At 37.8% G+C, this 14,818-nt stretch overlaps 1 long non-coding RNA gene across 1 annotated transcript; it reads left to right on the forward strand.

The window, feature by feature from the left end:
• The first annotated feature begins 4,626 nt into the window (after positions 1-4,626).
• On the forward strand, positions 4,627-6,005 carry LOC110874645. Its single transcript, XR_002556110.2, has 3 exons — positions 4,627-4,722; positions 5,205-5,270; positions 5,905-6,005. It is a non-coding gene; the product is annotated as an uncharacterized LOC110874645 (long non-coding RNA).
• The last annotated feature ends 8,813 nt before the right edge of the window (positions 6,006-14,818 follow it).

Here is a 14,818-nt window from a genome sequence, read left to right on the forward strand (position 1 = left end):
AGAATTGGTGAATTAAGAGAAGACCTTACCAGTGATAGGGGTAAGGCTAAGGAAAAGAAAGGTTGTTCTTACAACAAGTTTATGGCGTGCAAGCCCCCGGTTTTCAATGGAGAGGTAGATCCAATTGCTTGTCAAAGGTGGATAAGCGATATTGAAGGTGTTTTCGAACGCACGCATTGTGATGAAAGTGACTTCGTGGCGTATGGAACTGGCCAACTTAGAGGCCAAGCCAATGATTGGTGGGACAACCTCAGAAACGAAAGGGGTGTTGAAACAATAAGGGCGATGACTTGGGAAGCTTTCAAAGTACCATTCCTCAAAATCATAGCCCTAAGGCAGTGATAAATAAGATAAAAGAAGAATTCATGCAGTTGAGGCAAAAGGGTGAAACCGTTGATAAGATTACGGGGATGTTCATGGATAAGCTCAAGTTTTGTGATGACTTGGTCAAAACTGAAGAACAGAAAATTTATTATTATCACACCATGCTTAGGGCCGAATATAGGGAGTTCATGACTCCCTCACATTATGAAAGCCTCACCGATATAATCAATGCGGCGCGGGAACGCGAGATTGAACTAAAAAGGCAAGTTGAAAGAGGTGAGAGGAGGGCCTTGGATGAAAACCCGAGTCCCACAAAGAAGCCGAAGGTAGCTGAATCTTCGAAGAAAGGAAGTGCAAAAGGAGGATCTCCGAGTTGCAAAACATGTGGACGCACTCATAAAGGTGAATGCTACTTCAAGAACAAACCTTGCGTGGCATGTGGCAAGATAGGGCATGGGGTTGCAAATTGCCCAGACAAAGTAACAGTGTGCTATAAATGTTACCAACCGGGTCATAAAAAGTCAGAATGTCCGGAATTGGTGGGAAAGAAAGAGAGTGCCGACTCTAGGGATGAGACCCCAAAAGCTAAGGCAAGATCGTTCCAAATCACTGCTGCTGAAGCAAAAATGGAACCCGACGTGGTTACAGGTATATTTACTATAAATTCGATCCCCGCACGTGTTTTATTTGATACAGGTGCGAATAAGTCTTTTGTTTCACATAGATTTATTCAAAACCCCATGTTTACATTAACGAAATTACCTATGCCAATGGAAGTAGAAGTAGGTAATAACAAAAGTTTTCTTGTTTGTGATGTATGTCGGGAATGCAAATTGAATATCGATGGCGAGGAATACTCCATTGATTTAATACCCATGTCCATGGGTGAATTTCAAGTGGTTGTCGGAATGGATTGGCTATCCCGCTACCATGCTAAGGTGATATGCTTACGTAAGGAGATACACCTAACGTCTCCGAGCGGAAGGCGTGTCATCATCTATGGGGAGAAGGCTTGTAATCCCATGATATGCTCGATGATAGAAGCCCGCAAGTTTATACTACACGGGTGTAAGGCATATCTAACTTATGTACGTGACGTCGAAAAAGAAACGCCAAGAATTGAAGACGTACCTGTGGTGCGTGAATTTAAAGATGTCTTTCCCGAAGATCTTCCGGGAATGCCACCAGAGCGCGAAATAGAGTTCGGGATTGAACTGACCCCGGGTGCTAAACCGGTTGCTAAGGCACCGTATAGATTGGCACCTTCAGAAATGCAAGAGTTAATGTCTCAGTTGCAAGATTTACTAGAGAAGGGATTCATCCGGCCTAGCGTGTCTCCTTGGGGAGCTCCCGTGCTATTTGTAAAGAAGAAGGACGGGAGCATGCGGATGTGTATTGATTACCGGGAGTTAAACAAACTCACGGTAAAGAATCGATACCCACTTCCGAGAATTGACGTTTTATTCGATCAATTACAAGGCGCTAGCTGGTTTTCAAAAATCGATTTGAGATCGGGTTACCACCAATTGAGGGTAAAGGAAAGTGATGTACCAAAAACGGCATTCCGGACACGATACGGACATTTCGAATTTCTCGTGATGTCTTTCAGATTAACGAATGCGCCCGCGGCCTTCATGGATCTCATGAACCGGGTTTGCAAGCCGATGCTCGATAGATCGGTGATTGTTTTTATAGACGACATCCTCGTTTATTCAAAAAACGAGGCGGAGCACGCTAACCATCTACGGGAAGTATTGGAGATATTAAGGCAGGAAAGATTATATGCCAAATTCTCAAAATGCGCCTTCTGGTTACGAGAGGTGCAATTCCTAGGGCACGTCATAAGTGCCGAGGGAATATTGGTGGATCCGTCGAAGGTGGAAGCGGTGTCAAAATGGAGCCCTCCAAAGAATCCATCCGAAATTAGAAGTTTCTTGGGGTTGGCAGGTTACTATCGGAGATTCATTCAGGATTTCTCCAAAATAGCAACGCCATTGACCAAATTGACCCGCAAGAATGAGAAGTTCGTCTGGGGAAGCGATCAAGAAAAGGCATTTCAGACATTAAAGGAAAAATTAACCTGTGCACCGGTGTTGACTTTACCGGATGGTACGGAGGATATGGTAGTGTACTCGGATGCATCGCACCTAGGCCTTGGGTGCGTGCTAATGCAAAGGGGAAGGGTGATCGCCTATGCCTCTAGGCAACTTAAGCCGCATGAAACAAAGTACCCAACTCATGATCTTGAGTTGGCAGCCGTGGTCTTTGCCTTGAAAATCTGGAGGCATTACTTGTATGGTGTGAAAAGTACTATTTTCACTGACCATAAGAGTTTGAAGTACTTTTTCGATCAAAAAGAGCTAAATATGAGGCAGAGACGCTGGTTAGAAGTGGTGAAAGACTACGACTGCGAGATCCACTACCACCCCGGAAAGGCTAATGTGGTGGCGGATGCCCTTAGCCGAAAGGACGAATGCGCTCCAATACGAGTACGATCTATGCAGTTGGTAGTAACTTCAGGTTTGCTCGAGCGAATCCGAGAAGCCCAAACCGAAGCGTTAAAGAAAGAAAATTGGAAGAAAGAACGCATAAAAGGGATGGTAAAAGACCTTACGGAAGGAAGTAATGGGATGAAATGCCGGAATGATCGGATTTGGGTCCCAAACACATGTGGTGTTAAGAGTCTTCTGCTTGACGAGGCACATAAGTCTCGCTATTCGATCCATCCCGGGGCAACTAAGATGTATAGGGACTTGAAGCAAAATTATTGGTGGCCGGGGATGAAAAGAGATGTGGCTAAATACGTGGAGAAGTGTTTGACTTGTTTACAAGTCAAAGCGGAGCACCAAAAACCCTACGGCAAGTTGCAACCATTAGATATTCCGGTTTGGAAGTGGGAACAAATTACAATGGACCTGCTAACCAAGCTGCCCAGAACTAGCCATGGTTTCGATGCCATTTGGGTAGTTGTGGATAGACTAACCAAAAGTGCCCATTTCATCCCTATCCGAGAAACTTATACGTCAGAGAAGATGTCAGAAGTGTACACTAATGAGATAATAGCACGCCACGGAGTGCCGGTATCCATCATGTCTGATAGGGATACCCGGTTCACTTCAAATTTTTGGTGCGATTTCCAAAAACAAATGGGAACTAAATTGTTTATTAGCACCGCGTACCATCCTCAAACGGATGGTCAAAGTGAAAGAACAATACAAACATTGGGGGATATGTTACGGGCGTGCATAATTGACTTTGGGGGTAGTTGGGATATTCACTTACCGTTGGTTGAATTCTCATATAATAACAGTTACCACGCAAGCATCGGTATGGCTCCGTATGAAATGCTATACGGAAGGAAGTGTCGAACTCCGGTATGTTGGGGTGAGGTTGGCCCGCGTGAACTTGAACATAAAGATATAATCGGACTCACGAATCAAAAGATCGACATAGTCCGAGCTCACCTAAGGGCGGCTCAAAATCGACAGAAGGCGTATGCGGACAAACGGAGAAAACCGATTGAGTTCCAAGTTGGTGATAAGGTTATGTTGAAGGTATCACCGTGGAAAGGAATAATCCGGTTTAGAAAAAGGGGAAAGTTAAGCCCAAGGTTTATCGGGCCCTTCAGAATCATCGAGCGAGTCGGTGGGGTGGCTTACCGTCTCGAATTGCCCCCATAGTTGAGTGGGATACATAGCACGTTCCATGTATCACAGCTCCGGAAATGTCTAGCTGACGAAACCGCGTATATTCACTATGACGACATCGAAGTGGATAATAGTCTCAACTACGCGGTGAGACCAATTGCTATTCTAGACCGTAAGGTGAAAAGCTTAAGGAACAAGATGGTCTATCAAGTAAAGGTCAAATGGGAACACCGAAAAGGACCAGACACCACTTGGGAGTCTGAAGAGGAAATGAAACGACTATACCCTACACTTTTCGGTACGTATAAGAAACTTCTGTCATATACATAAACAGGTTTCGGGGACGAAACCCTCTTTAAGGGGGGTGGACTTGTAACACCCCGAAAATATTAATGTTACATTTTTAAACTAAATACTAGTAGTAAGTTAAGATAAAAGACTAGGAAAGATAACCTAGTTAGTAGAAATCTTAACATAATATGACAAAGTTTAATAAAAAAACCCTTGTTCTATAGCCCATGTATAATTGAGGGACCAAAATTGTCAATTCAAGAACTTAAATTATTATTAGTAAAAAAATAACACACTAAACACACACCTAAGTGTGTGCTTAATCGATCAGAACGCAGGAACAAAAGGGATTTCTCCTCAAACCCTAATGTTCATAAAATCCATCAATTGAAGGTGCAAATCGAGTCCGAATTGAAATCTGAATATAGATTTGTGATCACCTTGACTAAGGGATCGTAAGGTATGCAAAATTTCATGATTTGGTTCTACCTTAGATTTTAGATAAAATCATGAGGTTCAAATCTGATCATGCATGATGTTTGTTTTAATTGAAATAGTGTATAAGAATGAACCCTAGTAGATTTCTTGTTGAAATTTGGTTTAATTCTTGTAAAGTTCATGATCACCATTAGAGGTGATATGTGGGTTTTTGTAGAAAAGTATGAGACATTAGGATTTTGATGTATCCTAGAGTAATTCAAGCTTTATGAACAAGATTCAGAAATTATTGATGTAAAAATTTAGTGAAATTGCTTAAATTGATGTTTGCTATGGCTAAATCATGAATGTTAAACTTAGTCACAAATTGTAAGAAATTATGCACACAAGATGCTTGATAAAATGCCTAAAAGACATTGATCGACACAAATGTGGTGTTGGTTAAGTAACAAGCTTAATCATGAGCCGAATGGTTCTAATGATAAATTGGCTTGTATGTTTTAGGCAACACGAGCGAGGCGTCGGGAAGTCAAGCCGGTGCGGACGCTCGCCAAAAGGGAAAGCTCTAAGGTACGTGGTTAACGCTACTATAATGTTGATGATCTAGTTTTCATTTTAATGGTTTACTAGTTATGAACAATAGAGAGTCGTGATGGTTTGGTTGCTTGAAATGAGGGACCTCATAATGGCAAACCATAATGAGATGATAGTGGTGGGTACAAACCGGGTAACGGAAGTACCTCATCCGTAGTCCATAAACCCGGGTGTCGGGTAATGGGAAGAATATTATTTGTCACGCAAACCGGTAATGGGAGCGTGTGGGCTTAAGCAAAGGATCCTAAACGGATCATAATTGCTGTAAAGGAATACCCCGTGCTGTGCTTTGATGTCCTTAAAGTGCAGGAATTGGTATAAACGGTTCAAAACAGCAAACAGGAAGGATATGCAGAGACCACCGTAAATTACGGCACCACCGTAATTTACGGTGGAGAGTAAACCTTTACGGTGGTTCTCTACCGATTTACGGTAGAACCATAAACGTCCAGCTCTCACCGTAAACTACGGTGACCACCGTAATTTACGGTGGAGTGCAGCTAAGAATGTCAAGTTTTGTATAATTTCATATTTTGAATCCGATTTAAACGTACACTTAATTATATGAAATTTGAGGGATTCTAACCTTGATATTTTGTTAAATTTCCAGCTTTCAAGTAAGTCAATCAAGCGGATGGTGATCAACTCAAGACTTATGAACCGAACACTCTCAAGAAGATGATCTTCACTTTTGTTTTAGGAGTTCATTTGTGAAAACTTTTGTAATGAAAGAATTACTTATGTGTCCTTTAAGTTTAGTGGTAGTTTTCAAACACTTATGTATTAAATGTTTTAAATGACTATGATCTTTCTTATCTAGTCGGTTTAAATATTGGGCAATTTATTTAGAGTGTTACACTGTGAGAGTTCTTGTATCTTTAATTGATTGTAAACACTTGTGTTGGATTATCAACAGAAGACGGTTTAAAATGATTATTCTTGTTACTCATCTGATAAACTTGTTTTTGTATTCATTAGATCACTAAGGGGATTTCGCGCCATTGGTTAATTGTCAATCTCGTAATCGATCCAAGTGTTGAAACTCTCAAAGACCTACCAGAAATTATCTGGCTCAACAATCAATGAACAATACATCCAAGACACCTGAAAGGTGTGATGGATATTGGAAAGAATTAACTTATGTTGATGTTCCGGTCAACCCAAAACCAGTAAGGTTTGGGTTCTCAAGTCTAACTGAGTTGTTGAGTGTGTGCAGGATGACCAAGAAGGAATGTTGATGTATTCAACAGTGGTTATTCCTGAAAAGTATGAGAGGTGAATAGTAGGTTAAAATTGGTAACGAATTATTTTCCTCAAACTGATTATTCTAAACTTCAAAATTGTAAAACTTATTGTTAGGTTAAAGTGGGAGTCTATTTGTATTTAAATTTTAGTTTTTAATTATTTTTACAGCTTACTCTATAAGAACAAAAATTTAGGGGGAGAAATTCCCCTAAGCCAAAAAAAGTTTAGATAGTGCATGTGTTGAGGGTGAGTAATTTAAAAATGCCAAAAATACAAAAAACAGTAAAAAAGGGAAAAAAATAAAAATAAAAAAAGAAAAATGAGATATCATGGTGAGAAAAAGAAGAGATGATAGTAGATCGAACTGTCACACTATAACTGAACTTAAAATTGCTTTAAGTGTGATAGTAGATCCATCATGTGATGTATCAGTAGGCAAGATACATGAAATAATCAACTTAGTGAGTGATAAAAACTTAACAAACTGTGTACTAGTGGATAAGAAATCAGTGGCGTATGGTTTTATAACCTTAAATCTTACGTAGAGGGATTGCCAAAATCCGAGGTTTTGGTCTTTATGTTGTTATTTCATCTGAGGATATCAGGATTGTCCTTCTATTGCATCCAGATATATGCAGACCTAGGCACAGTCCTGTATATCTTAAAAGAGCTTAAATGCCAAAAACCATTAAAGGAAGATAAACTCAAAATGGGGGAATTCCGTTGGAGCTAAAAAGCTTAATTCGTACCTAAATGGTATTTGCCTAACCCTCGTCGGACACATCATTGGTTGCTTTGTTGTACGGAAGTACTGACCTGTTCACAACGGTCAGACGTTGTAATTTAGAGGGATGAATTCAGTGAGGAAGCTTTGTGCATACCTTGATCGCGGGGGTATGTCCTGAAATGGGACACGCTGGTGCTACAGTATAATATTACCTTAATCTATCACAAGGTAATGGAACTTGAAATGTTCATGTGTTTTGTTTAAGTGGACAAAAATACTGGTAATCGTATAGGACTGCTTTTCTAGAAAATTACATAAAGAATTAACTGCTTGTGTGAAAACAATTTGATTTAGCTGATATGATCTTCTTGCACATGATTCTCACAAAAAGATTAATTGTAAATATTTTTATTTGTTTGCTTTGGGTTATTTGTTTAGTTTTCTTGAAAAAAAAAATAAACCAAAAATATTTTCTTTTTAAAATGTCTCCCATTTTGAACTGTCAGGTGGCTGTTTTTGCATGATAAGATAAAATATTGGTTTATCTATGATGTGAAATAAGACTAATGATTTTTCGAGATACTTGCTTGTTTTATAAACAGATTGATGTAGTTATCAAAATGACGTGTAGAACAAAAGTGAAGTATAGATTGTGAATGAATTAAAGAACGTGAAGATGCATGGTAGGATCTATCTACTACATTGCAAAGAGAAATATGGAAGAGTTACAGCTCACTTGCATAACAAGACTTTTCTAATTCGTTGATCTACAATGAACGGAAACTTTGGAGTTTGGATGCATCAGCTAAGGGGGAGTATGTCGATGTCAGAACCTTTGTGTAGCTGAAGCTATCAAAAGACCAAAAGACTGCAAGATGTTCACATTATTCAACATTTCATCCCATTTCCTAAGATGTGGATGAAATTTGGGGACTCATGTCACATTCCACAAATATAGGCTTCACCATTCATTCCCTATCATTTTTCTCATAGTTTTGTGAGTGTAAGAAAAGAAAAATAATAACAAAAACTAAAAACAAAATACAACTATTATTTATTTGAATAGAAACAGAATGAGTAATTGATGTGCGTGTAGTGTAATATATTTTTGGTATATATTTTAAGCCCTTTTTACACTTTTTAGCCAAGTTTTAAATTTATAAAACACGATATTTACTAACACTAAACACATATATGGGCAAGTGCACCCATCGTGGACGTAGTATAGTGTTGGTAAGATACCGAGGTCGTCCAAGGACACAAGAGCTTTTAGTACCGGTTTATCCTCAACGTCTAATCAAATCAAAATGTTAGAAAAGATTTTTAAACTAAGAAAATAAAACTAACTAAATGCTGAAAAATAAAATAAAAATAAAAAACAGATAGACAAGATGAATCACTTGGATCCGACTCGTGTATTAGTATAACCTTTGATTATTTTCGCACTTTTGCACTTGTTTAAGAGATTATCTTAGTTATTGTAGTACGCCCCTCTTTTGAAGGCGACGTTACCCTCAACCCAGTAGTTTGAGTCAGCAAGGATACAATCCTAAAGGGTCGGATTATTGAAAGATAATGAATTAAGTTATTAATGCAAATTATGGTAGGCCCCTCTTTTGGAGGTGACGTTACCCTCAACTAAGTAGTCTGAGTCAGCAAGGATACAGTCCTAAATAGCCGGGTTATAGTATTAATAGTAGTTAACTTATGAGGGGGTCAAAGAGTTTGGATCCCCGCCATCCAATACTTTTGGGTATTGAAGGAGATCCTACTAAAATTGACCCAGGTCCCTTGCAGGACCTCTAAAAGCTGAACAAGGGCAAGACCCTTACCAAACCGTTCCCTTAACCCCCGACCAGGTAGCCAACATACCTTCATATAGACCGTGGAGATATGAATGGTGAAAATCTTTTATTTTATATAGACAGTAAAATAATGCCAAGACACCACGGACAAACGATGAGGAAAAGTCACCTTCAACATAAGCAACTAGTTATTAAAGTCATTAATACAAAACCAAATAAAATGTGCAAAAAATTAAAAATAAAAAGTATTATACTAAACACTTGTCTTCACCAAGTGATGTAAGAGACTTAGGCAAACATGGCCTTGATTGTCAAGAACTCTTACGATCAATCTTGGATCCCGAGACGACTCACACACTCTATGATGGACAATGGATGATGGTGGTGGATGATGGTGTTGTGATGGTGGTGGGTGGTGGATGAAGTGTGAGAGAGGTGGTGTGCCAAGGGATGAGTTGCAATGAAGCCAAGCACTCCTATTTATAGGCTGAACAGAGGCCTGGGCACGGCCCCGTGCCTGTCTGACACTATCTCTCCTCATTAATTGTAATTTGTAATTACAATTAATGCGCCTGCAGTACTTTGGGCACGCCCCCGTGTTCACTGGGCACGCCCCCGTGGTGAGCAATAGAAGCTTCTACAGGTTTGTCTTTTATGTTGCTTCTTGGGCACGGCCCCGTGCTCGCTGAGCACGGGGCATGTTCAGTCTTCTGCCTTCTCTGTTTTGCTTGGGAGGATGCTGTCGAGGGGTCGGGCAATCCACTTTTGTTCCTTTTCTTGTATTTGTGTTAGATTTAGCTGCCTTTTTGCTTCTTTTGTTAATTTGAGCTCATTTAATCCTGAAAATACAAAAGGAAGTCAAAAACACACTTTTTCCAACATTAGTACTTAAAAAGGGTTAGTTTTATGCCTCATTTGATGTAATTTATATGTTGCATTTTACACACATCAGTAATGAGATGTGAAGGATTTTGAATAAATGAACAAGTTTAGAGATCAAAATGAATTTTGGTTAAACCATAAGGATGAAGATAGAGAATCTAATGTGAATGCTTTTATAAAGGGAACTCAAACCTAGGTTTTTTAGAGTCTTAACTTATTGTGTGGTTTCCTTTTTAGTTGATTTTATGGCTAATATGTATGTTTAACAAATCGAATTTTATATACTCGAATTAATCGAATTAAATTATTTGAAATTTGAAGCTAGATTCCAATTTTGATTACTAAATTCGAATCGAATTTAAATTCGACTTGAGATCTTGAATCAAGGATTTTTGAGTTTGAATCTAGCTTCAAGATTCTAATGATAACTATATTTGACTACTGGATTAGATAAAGTCTAAATATACTCGAAATCGAACAAAGTAACAAACTAAATGAACTCATAATCAAATTATTGATCAATTTTGATGGCTATGGACTAGAGTGGAGCTGTGGAAGCGATCGAAGAAGTTTAGAGATCTTAGGGTAATTGTTTGTTAAGTTGAACATTGGATTGGATATTAAATGTTTGGAGGCCAAAATGTTAGAACTTAAAGTCTTATAATTCCTTCTACAGTTTTACATTTGTCTTTTTATATATATAGCTAGGTTGGAATCTCGTGCATTAAATAGATAGAATAAATGAAGTACTATAAAATAAATTATATCTTTAAAAAAACACGTGTATATCATGGTTTGGATAAACACGTATATTACATGGGTTGAATTCAATACAATGTAAGAATAATAATTTGTTACGTAGTATAGATATTTGATAATAAGTATTTATAATTAAATACCAAGTTCCATAATTAAAATTATTTTCAATATCTAAAATTAATACCTTTTAATAACACTATTTAATAGAAGTGAGAGGCGGGAAAGCAAAAAAAATAGGTGATCTATGATTGTGACATGTATCGCTTTGGATTATTATTAATTATGTACTATAGATATAGATTGATATAGGTTTATATAGATTATGTATATATGTGTAAAAAATCATAATTTGAGCTTAAATTTCAAATCGAAAATCACAAATTCATATTCTATTACTGAATTCGAATGGAATACAAATATTCAATAATTAAATTCGAATCGAATTGAATTTCTAGTTTTTCGAGTCCGATTTAAAGACTGAACAACTCTATTGACCAATATGAATGAGTTTCATACTACATTTTTGTTACATGGCCAACCATCAGAAGAAGCAAATACAACGAGTACGCTAATTAATAAGATTGATGAAGTAACAATTAATACAAACAGCAGGCAATTGGAAAGAAATAGTCATGTTTTTAATCTTCCAAGATACCAACAAATTAACTATACCATTTAGGGATACACATGGTATCGGACCGGTACCGAATGTACCGGTCCTGAAAAACGGGAACAATGGGTACATGCATGGGTATCGAAAATAACCAGCACGGTATCATACCCAACCGGTACCGGTACCAGTCTGAAAAGGAACATTTAGCTATTTATATAACATATCGTATGGTAAGACACAAATTAGGAGAATTTGCCCCCACTTTAAATTTCCGAGGACATGCAAAAGGCGATGGTAGATCTCATCGTTAAAAAAAAATGTTTCTTTTATGTTTTTGTATAATATGAAGGATTAATCTTGATATAGGAAAGAGTTAATTGGATGAAGTTGGTTGGGTAAATTGGTCACCATGTGATTTTTAAATAGAAAGATATGATTATTAGTTTGAATTAACAAATTTATCCCGTTATTTTATTTATTAGTTAATTAAGTATTAGAGTTGGTATTGGTTTAGGACAATGTGTTTTCCATGTAATTAGCTAAGTATAAATAAATGGGTTAGGTTATGTAATTTTTTTTGGATATTTTGTTTTGTTCTTTATTATGTTGATGCGTTGTTGATCCTGTTGATTCTAACAATTGGTATTAGAGCATGTAACGGTCCAAGGGAGAGTAAGAAGAAGCAAAGCAAATCAGACCAGATTAGTCGAAACCTTTCTGAATCGACAAGGAGAAAGAAGACTAAGAACCTGAGTGGATCGAGCAGGGAAGTCGAAACATAAGTGGGACGACAAGAAGAAGAACGAAGACTCGAAATATCAGTGGATTGACAGAGAGTGGTGAAGATAAGTTGCAATCTTAGTAAAGCAACCAAAGAAACCATTATTTTATGTGGCTATTATGATTAAAAAAAAGGCGTGGACTTTTTCATGGTGGTTCTCAGAGTTAGTAATAGGTTCTAAAAAAGTGACTTAAGTTGGTATGGTTAAGCTTGGTTGGTTCGCAATTTGTATTTTGAATAATATATCAAAAAGCAAAACCATCAAGATTGATTAAAAGAATTACTGGTCAAGTGAAAGGTGTTTTTTAGTCGATCTACAAAGGAAAAAAAAAGCCATTAAATCAATTTTTGGAGTGTGAAACTTTCGAAGAAACTCATGATTAAAGTTTTTTAGTTTATTCCTTCGTTTTAATTGTTATTAGGGACAAAAAGCTACCATGTGATTTTGGGTGTTTTTTAGTGGTTGATATAAGTAAATATGTCACACCCCTAAAAATACCACAAGCGGAAACCCCCGCGAGGCGTGTGACGTACCAGGATCTAGCCACCAATCACATTGAACCATGACATAGTATTTAATAAAAGTTTCCATTTATTTCATTAAGTAAGTTCAAACACAATCCAAAACAAATACGTTCAGCGGAAGCATAATATAAATAATGAATCAAGTGGTTCAAAACAAAAGTGCGATAATCATTAAACTTGTATCCAAGAGTTACGACCCATGACCACTCCAGCACTCCCAGATAGCAAGTTCCAATCCCTATACCTAAGGACCTGCAAGCATGCAGAAAAAGTGTATCAGACACGCTGGTGAGTTCACAGTTTGTTTTAACCGTTCAATACCAAGTGATGACTTATGATATGTTATGTTAAGCTATGTTGATAATAACTCGATACCGCAGACGGCCCTGTTTGCCCTTCCCCAATGCTCTATCAAACATTGGTCATGATTTAAAGTTATTAGTTCACGCTCGTCCTATCCAGGTACGTCATGAAGGTGCCAAACCTAATAGCGCTATCAACTTATAACCCCGTTGCCCTACAAGCAACTAACCCGGTAGTATAATGGGACTTAAGTGATAGAGAGTGAGTGTAATATTCAACATTAACGTTTACTGAAAACCATTGCATATCCCCTGCAAGGATATGCGTTTGTGAAATCCGCCTCACATCCCTTACAAGGATGTGGGTATTTGAAAACTGCCTCATATCCCCTACAAGGATATGGGTTACGAAAATCTGTTTACAAGTTTTGTCAGTTTGATTGTTTCCACCGGATGCATGCTTGTTTTGAGAGAAGTGAACTCACCTTGGTTTGCTCGGTATGATTTGATATTTGTTCACACTTAATCAATCAAAGCCTATAGTATTCATGTATACGTAATTAGTTCACACTCGCTTGGTTCACGTATAAATTGTAATCATAGTGCGCATTCAAGCAAAATTTTCCGAATAACACTTAGCAGACATTCCAACTCATACATATCCACAATTCACACACACATGTTTCGCAACAGTATTCAACAGTTAAGTGTGCTAATCAAAACCGAATTATGTTTTCCCCAGACATAACCGATATCATTAACAGGCAGGGATCAACATATAGTCATTCATTATCATCCTCGTTCCAAACTACAGTCTGTTTGTGAGTTTCTATCCTAATAACGAAACTTTAGGGCGACGAAACATCAGATTTTTACTCGGCAGATGTGTGACGAAACATTACGGTTATTCTTCGAGGGTTACTGTGACGAAACATTAAGGTGTTTCGTCGAGGTGTATGAGACGAAATATCAGAGTATTTCGTCGATGTGTCTGTGTGACGAAACATCAAGGTGTTTCGTCGTGGCCTTAACAGTTTCCAAGTTTCCTAACCCTAGTCATGTCAGTTTGTTCCATAACATCTTCCAATTCGTATGAACAGTATCACGAAGTCTTCAACTTATCATACACTAAAATCGACTTAGACATGAACTCTAGATTAACCGATCAACACCCTATATGTATCCATATTATGTATTCATTCAATACCCCAAAGCAACAGATAACAAGAAATACAAACAACAAGCAGAACTATTAACCCTGTGTAGTGAACCTGAATAATTACAAATCATAAAATTCTCATCCTGCATGTTCTAATATACTTGTTTAAGTAATAAACTATCAAAACCCTAATTGTCATAGCATAAGAGTATGATTTCTAAAGAATCCCTATATTTACAATAGATCATGATCATCACAAAACAATCATCAATCAATGCATCGAGCAAATCAAGTCGGGTATTCGGATACTAACCAATTGTAAGATGAGACTGGGAATAGCTTCGAGAGGAATGATGATTGCCGTCAAGTGAAAAGGAGAGTCTAGGGTTTCGCGAATTATGATTCACATACAATATAAGGTAAGTGTGACTGGGCTTTACTTAGGCCAAAGGCCCATCTCGGTGAAACACTCTCTTTCTCGGCGAAACTCTCTCTCTTGGCGAAACTCTCTATCTCTTCGACGAATCATTAATCCTTCGTCGAGTAAAGGTGACGACGAAAGATCCCATCTTTCGTCGAGTACGGGTGATGACGGAAATCCCATCTTTCGTCGAGTGTGAGGATGCATGGGTTAAGTCTAACAAATTTAAATAGTTAATTAGTTTCCATTAATTTACCAAACAATATAACACTCCATTAATCCAATAACAAAGGTGCACATAATAC

This window comes from Helianthus annuus, chromosome 9, assembly GCF_002127325.2.
Source record: "Helianthus annuus cultivar XRQ/B chromosome 9, HanXRQr2.0-SUNRISE, whole genome shotgun sequence".
Taxonomy (NCBI): domain Eukaryota; kingdom Viridiplantae; phylum Streptophyta; class Magnoliopsida; order Asterales; family Asteraceae; genus Helianthus; species Helianthus annuus.